Genomic DNA, 7,360 nt, shown 5'->3' on the forward strand with positions numbered 1-7,360 from the left:
AAAAAAAAAAAAAGAAACGGGGGTGTCTTGCACAGTGGCTCACGCCTGTAATCCCAACACTTTGGGAGGCCAAGGCACGTGGATCACCTGAGGTCAGGTTGGGGGTTCAAGACCAGCCTGGCCAACATGGTGAAACTCCGTCTCTACTAAAAATACCAAAAATTAGCCAGGCATAGTGATGGGCGCCTGTAATCCCAGCTACTCAGGAGGCTGAGACACAAGAGAATTGCTTGATCCTGGGAGGCGGAGGTTACAGTGAGCCAAGATCACGCTGTTGCACTCCAGCCTGGGCAACAAGAGTGAAACTCCATCTCAAAAAAAAGAAAAAGAAAAAGAAATGGGGGTCTTGCTGTGTTGTCCAGGCTTGTCTGGAACTCCTGGCCTCAAGTGATCCCTCTGCCTGTCCTCCCAAAGCACTGGGATTACAGGTGCCCAGCCCCTGCTTTAAGTTTTAAGACACACCTGGCTACTCCAGCCCAGTTTTGCTTGAGAACCCTGTGTTGAGGTCCTACTGGAAGCCATGCAGTGGGGCTGGAGTTCCCTTTGTCTCTGTCTCTCATACATCTCCTTCAGGTAATCAGTTAGAGAAGTAACTGGCAATCAGCCTGGCCAAAATCATCTACCAGCACCCTACCCCTATCACAATCCCATCAAAGGGAAACTCTGATTGGTTTCCCATTCTGTAAAGTCCAAGTCTCCCAACCTGGAGAGCTCTTCTCTCTCCTCTCTGGAGATCCAATTCAAGCCACTCCTCTTCTCTGAAACGTCAGAATTAAATGAGAAGATGGGAAGAGATGTTTCTTTGTAAATAGAATTGCCTGAGGGTCAAAGAGGCCTGCAAGTGAGAAAACAAGCTAAACAGCTGGAAAAAAAAAAAAAAAAAAGGGAAAGGATGGAGTGTCAACTACTGGTTATAAAATTTCTCTTCTCCTTGGCAGGGAATGTCTCTGTGGGGATACAGATGTATCTAGCTGCTCAGCACAAGGTAGGTGTCTAATTAGTCCTTGTTGACAATGTACCTGTAGTGGTTTTTAAATGTTCACAAATTCCTTGATATTCTTCCCTTTAATAGGTAGAGTCTAATTCCCTTCCTTTGAATGGGGGCTAGACTGACTTCTAATGAACACAATGTGGCTGAAATGACAGTGTATGACTTCTGAGGTGAGGTCAGAAGAGGCATTGCAGCGTCTGCTCTGTTCTCTCTTGGATGATTTACTATAAGGCAAGCCAGTTGCTATGTCATTAAGGGAGGAGACTACCCTTCATATTGTCTTATGCCCAATTTCTGCCTCCAAAGAAAGAAAAAGTAAAAACTAAAAGGCAGAAATGAAATCCACAAGCAGACAGCCCGGCGCCACACCCTGGGCCTGGTAGTTCAAGATCAACCCCTGACCTAATCAGTTATGTTAGCTATAGATTACAGACATTGTATAGAAATGCACTGTGAAAATCCCTATCTTGTTCTGTTCCTATCTAATTACCAGTGCATGCAGCCCCCAGTCACATACCCCCTGCTTGCTCAACTGATCACGACCCTCTCATATGCACCCCCTTAAGAGTTGTGAGCCCTTAAAAGGGACAGGAATTGCTCACTTGGAGAGCTTGGCTCTTGAGACGTCTTGAGACGGGAGTCTTGCTGATACCCCTGGCCGAATAAACCCCTTCCTTCTGTAACTCAGTGTCTGAGGAGTTTTGTCTGCTGCTTGTCCTGCTACATTTATTGGTTCCCTGACTGGGAAGCAAGGTGATTGGCAGATGGTCGAGGCAGCTCCTCAGGCGGCTTAAGCCTGCCCTCTGGAACATCCCTGCAGGGGACTCCGACCAGCCTGAGTGAGGCAGATCATGAGAGCGCTCCTGGGTAGGCATTTGCCCCAGTGGGACACCTCGCCAGAGCAGTGTGTAGCAGGCCCCCATGGAGGATCAACACGGTGGCTGAATACCAGGAAGGAACGGGCACTTGGAGTCTGGACATCTAAAACTTGGTAAGACTAGTCTTTGAAACTTGCCCACTCTGTTTGAGTGAAAGCGTGGCCTGATCACCCATGGCGTGCCATTATCAGCACTTTGGTTTTGGTTTTGACTTGGTTTGGATTGCTTGACAGGATTGGTCTTGGGAACTTGCCTACTCCATTTGAGTGGAAGCATGGCCTGATCACCCATGGTGTGCCTGTACCAGGACGTTGGTTTTTGGTTTTGACTTGGCTTGGATTGCTTGATACTTTGGTTTTGGTTTTGACCTGGCTTGGATTTCTGGATACTCTGGTTTTGGTTTTGATTTTGGTTTGGTGCAAACTGCAAAAGTGTGTGTGTACCCTTTTTACCCATTCTTTGTTTTGTGGTGTGCGTGTGGTGTGAGTGTGGTGTTTTGTCTCAGAGAAGCATAGGTCAGGCACAAATAAGCCCACCCTACTAGGAACTATGTTGAAAAATTTCAAAAAAGAATTTAAGGGAGACTATGGAGTTCTATGACACCAGGAAAACTTAAACTTTGTGTAAGATAGACTGGCCAGCATTAGAGGTAGGTTGGCCATTAGAAGGAAGCCTGGACAGGTCCCTTGTTTCAAAGGTATGGCACAAGGTAACCTGTAAGCCAGGGAACCCAGACCAGTTCCCGTACATAGACACTTGGTTACAGCTGGCTTTAGACCCCCCCCCAACCCCCAACACACAGTGGTTGAGAGAACAGCAGCATAAGAGGCTGGCAAAGGCAAGGAAAGGCCAGCAGAGAGAAAGGAAGAGACAGAGAGGCAGAGAGAGAAAGAGAGAGAGATATACAAGTAGTTAAGAAAAAAAAAAGTGTACCCTATTCCTTTAAAAGCCAAGGTAAATTTAAAACCTGTAATTGAGGCCGGGCGCGATGGCTCAAGCCTGTAATCCCAGCACTTTGGGAGGCCGAGACGGGCGGATCACAAGGTCAGGAGATCGAGACCATCCTGGCTAACACGGTGAAACCCCGTCTCTACTAAAATACAAAAAATTAGCCGGGCGTGTTGGCGGGCGCCTGTAGTCCCAGCTACTTGGGAGGCTGAGGCAGGAGAATGGCGTGAACCCGGGAGGCGGAGCTTGCAGTGAGCTGAGATCCGGCCACTGCACTCCAGCTTGGGCGACAGAGCGAGACTGCGTCTCAAAAAAAAAAACAAAAACCTGCAATTGATAATTGAAGGTATTCTCCCTAACCCTATAACACTCCAATACCACTTTGTTATCAGTGTAAACAAGGGCGTATCCCGAAAGCACTAAGGCCTTCCTATCAAAAATTCTTAACCCAGTAACCCGCGGATGGCCCAAATGCATTCAATCTGTAGTGGCAACTGCTTTGCTAACCAAAAAAAAAAAAGTAAAAACATAACTTTTAGAGGAAATCTCATTGTGAGCACACCTCACCAGTTCAGAAGTATCCTAAGGAAAAAAAAAAAAAAGGAAAAAAAAGGGGGGTGAAATTTATATATAAAAAGAGTATTATATGGTAGATTCTTGTCCTGGAATAAATTAACTGGTTATTTAAAGAAAGAAATATTTGTAATAAGTCAGAAAGTTGAGGCATGTTGAAGGATTGTCTGCGAAAGTCATGAAAGAGAAAAATGTTATAAAAAAGAATTTATGCAAAAAATGTTGTGTAATTTAAAAGTAGCCCTCCTGAATGTAAAACTATTGAAAAAAAATTACTGTTTTGAAGGTTTAAGCAAGTTTTAAAATGTTAATTGTAAAGAAAATTCTGTGTATAAACATATTAGCTAAAGTTAAAGAAGTATCATCCAGTTTTTCTGTGAACTGGACATTAAAGTAAAAACATAACAGGTTGTTCTTAAAGCACCAACCTGCTCTTTAGCAAAAATTATAAAAGGTTAAAAAGAGTCTGTAAAATCTTACCTTATGGTCAAACATTAAAAATTAGATAAATATGTCTACAAGGTTTTATTAAAATTAGGTTTAACATTAATAACACTAATATAAAGATAAAATTTAGCTTATCTGATATAAAAATCATACGAGAAGCATTGTTAAATGTAAAATCGTATTCAGCTTTCTTTGGTTTAAAAACTAATAAAAATAGGTGCTAAAGGAAATTTCTCAGTAAAAAGGCACTAAGGACTATAAAGTCCACTGCCAAGGTCCCCACATTTAAAACAAAAGGTCAATTTCTTAAAAATTATTTACTTGGTTTATCTTCCACTTTCCTTTCTCTCAAAAACTAAAAGTCTTTTAGCACATGTACCACCCCTAGAATTTCCGGTAAACCAGCACCAGCCTGAAGATCATGTTCTCATCAAAGGGTAGAAAGAAGAAAAACTCGAGCCAGCGTGGGAAGGACCCTACCTTGTGCTGCTAACCACCAAGACTGCTGTTCATACAGCCAAAAAGGATGGACTCATCACACCCAAGTCAAGAAAGCACCACCCCCTCCAGAGTCGTGGGCCATAGTCCCAGGCAAAAACCCTACCAAACTAAAGCTAAGAAAAATTTAACTATTTTCATCTGTTCTATTACTCTTTCCTCTTTCCTCATTCTGTTGCTGACCATCTAGTTATTAACATAACCAAGTCAATTTCACCTCAAACTATTGCATTTAATGCCTGCCTTGTTATACCCTGTGGGGACTTGCCAAGTCAAAGACAGCCCTCTACTTCCGAAAGTACTTCTGTCCCTCCTGACTCTCCTCAGACGGCATTAGTAAACTAGGACCATTTAACCCAGGGAGATATCGATCAAGATTCCAGTGCCAACCAGAAGTCTTGCCCCCTGATGTAGGGCTTTCATGCCATAGTTGGTCCAATGTTCCGTGGACCACTAAAGAGCAAGAATGGACTTCCCCAACTGGTTTTTGTAATTTCCTAAAATCATACATTCATTTTACTAGAGGATCATAGAAGTTAAAGACTTAAAACAAACTTTAGCAATCAAGACAGAATACCAAGATGCAAATGCCTGGTTAAAATGGATCATATATTCCATCTGCACATTAAACAAAAGCAATTGCTATGCTTGTGCACATGGCAGGCCAGAGGCCCAGATTGTCCCCTTTCCACTAAGGTGGTCCTCTAGTCGACCAGGTGTGGGCTGCATGGTAGCTCTTTTCCAGGATTCTACAGCCTGGAGTAATAAGTCGTGCCAGGTTCTCTCTGTTATATCCCAAAGTCCGGCACCCTGCAGGTCAGCCCCAGAGGGCCATCCAGCCCCCATCTCCCAATACTAAGTTCACTTTGTGTCTCTCATGACAGGGAGGAAACTTAGCATTCCTTGGAGACCTGAAAGGATGCAGTGAGCTTTAGAATTTCCAAGGGTTTATCAATCAGTCAGCCCTTGTTCATCCCTGAGTGGACGTGTGGTGGTATTTTGGTGGACCTTTACTGGGCACTCTGCCGAGTAACTGGAGTGGCACTTGTGCTTTAGTCTAATTGGCTATCCCTTTCACCCTGGCATTTCATCAACCAGAAGGAAAAAAATAAGACATCATAAAGCGAGAGAAGCCCATTATGGGTCTTTCAACTCTCATGTCTACTTAGATGCAGTTGGAGTCCCACGAGGAATACCAGATCAATTTAAAGCTTGAAATCAAATAGCCGCAGGATTTGAGTCAATATTTTTGTGGGTGACAGTTAACAAAAATGTAGATTAGATAAACTACATCTATTACAACCAATAGCAATGAGCTTTTCATGAGTTAAAAGAAAAACTCATGTCGGCTCCAGCCCTGAGGCTACCTGACCTGACAAAACTCTTTACACTCTGTGTCAGAAAGAGAAAAAATGGCAGTTGGAGTTTTAACAAAGACTGTGCGGCCCTGGCCAAGGCCAGTGGCCTATCTCTCAAAACAACTAGATAGGATTTCCAAAGTCTGGCTTCCAGGTCTAAGGGCCCTAGCAGCAATGGCGCTGTTAGCACAAGAAGCAGATAAACTAACCCTTAGGCAAAACCTGAACATAAAGGCCCCCATGCTGTGGTAACTTTAATGATTACCAAAGGACATCATTGGTTGACAAATGCTAGATTAACCAAGTACCAAAGCTTGCTATGTGAAAATCTCCGCATAACCATTGAAGTTTGCAACACCCTAAACCCTGCCACCTTGCTCCCAGTATCAGAGAGCCCAGTTGAACATAACTGTGTAGAGGTGTTGGACTCAGTTTATTCTAGCAGGCCCAATCTCTGAGACCATCCTTGAACATGAGTAGACTGTAAGTGGTACATGGACAGGAGCAACTTCGCCAACCCCTGCAAAGTGACTCTGAAGGAGATGACAAGCCCTGCTCCAGTCACACCCGGAAGCTGACTGGTCCACGCATGGCCGAAGCATGAGAAAACTCATTGCAGGATTCATTTTCCTTAAAATTTGGACTTGTACAGTAAGGACTTCAACTGACCTTCCTCAGACTGAGGACTGTTCCCAGTGTTTACATCAAGTCACTGAGGTAGGACCAAAGGTTGCTACGGTCCTATGATTTTATGGTTATTATAAGTGTACTGAACTCTAAAAAGAACTTGTTTGTATAATGTTATTCTATACAAGGTATGTAGCCCAGGAAATGACCAACCTGATGTGTGTTATGACCCATCTGAGCCTCCCATAACCACAGTTTAAAAAATAAGATTAAAGACTGAGGGCTGGTGGGGGCTCATAAATGATACGAGTAAAGTGTTAGCCAAAACAGAAGAAAAAGGGGTGCCCAAACAAGTCACCTTAAAATTTGATGCCTGTGCTGTCCTTAATAGTAATAAGTTAGGAATAAGGTGTGGTTCTCTTAATTAGAAAAGAGGCTATATGGCAGAAAATAAGTACATCCGTCATAAATTAAGACTGTGTGGAAATAAATGTAAATACTGGTCTTATGTCATTTAGGCCACTTGGATAAAAAAAAAAAAAATGAAAAGGATCCAGTCCACCTTCAGAAAGGAAAAAAAGGCCCTTCCTGTACTAAGGGACAATGTAACCCTTTAGAGCTAGTAATAACCAATCCCCTTGATCCTCGCCAGAAAAAAGAGGAGCATGTGACCTTAGGAATCGATGGGGCCAGACTAGATCCTCAAGTAAACATATTGGTTCAAGGAGAAGTTTACAAACGCTCTCCTGAGCCGGTGTTTCAGACTTTCTATGATGAACTAAATGTGCCAGTACCAGAAATTCCAGGAAAAACAGGAAATTTGTTTTTGCAATTAGTTGAGCGTGTAGCCCAGTCTCTCAGTGTCACTTCATGTTATGTATGTGGAGGAACTGTAATAAGAGATCAATGGCCATGGGAAGCCCGAGAATTAGTACCTACAGACCCAATTCCTGATGAATTCCTGGCTCAAAAGAATCACCCCGATAATTTCTGGGTCCTACAAGCCTCAATTATTGGACAACATTGCATAGCTAGAGAAG

Source organism: Colobus angolensis, unplaced genomic scaffold, assembly GCF_000951035.1.
Source record: "Colobus angolensis palliatus isolate OR3802 unplaced genomic scaffold, Cang.pa_1.0 Scaffold24, whole genome shotgun sequence".
Taxonomy (NCBI): Eukaryota; Metazoa; Chordata; class Mammalia; order Primates; family Cercopithecidae; genus Colobus; species Colobus angolensis.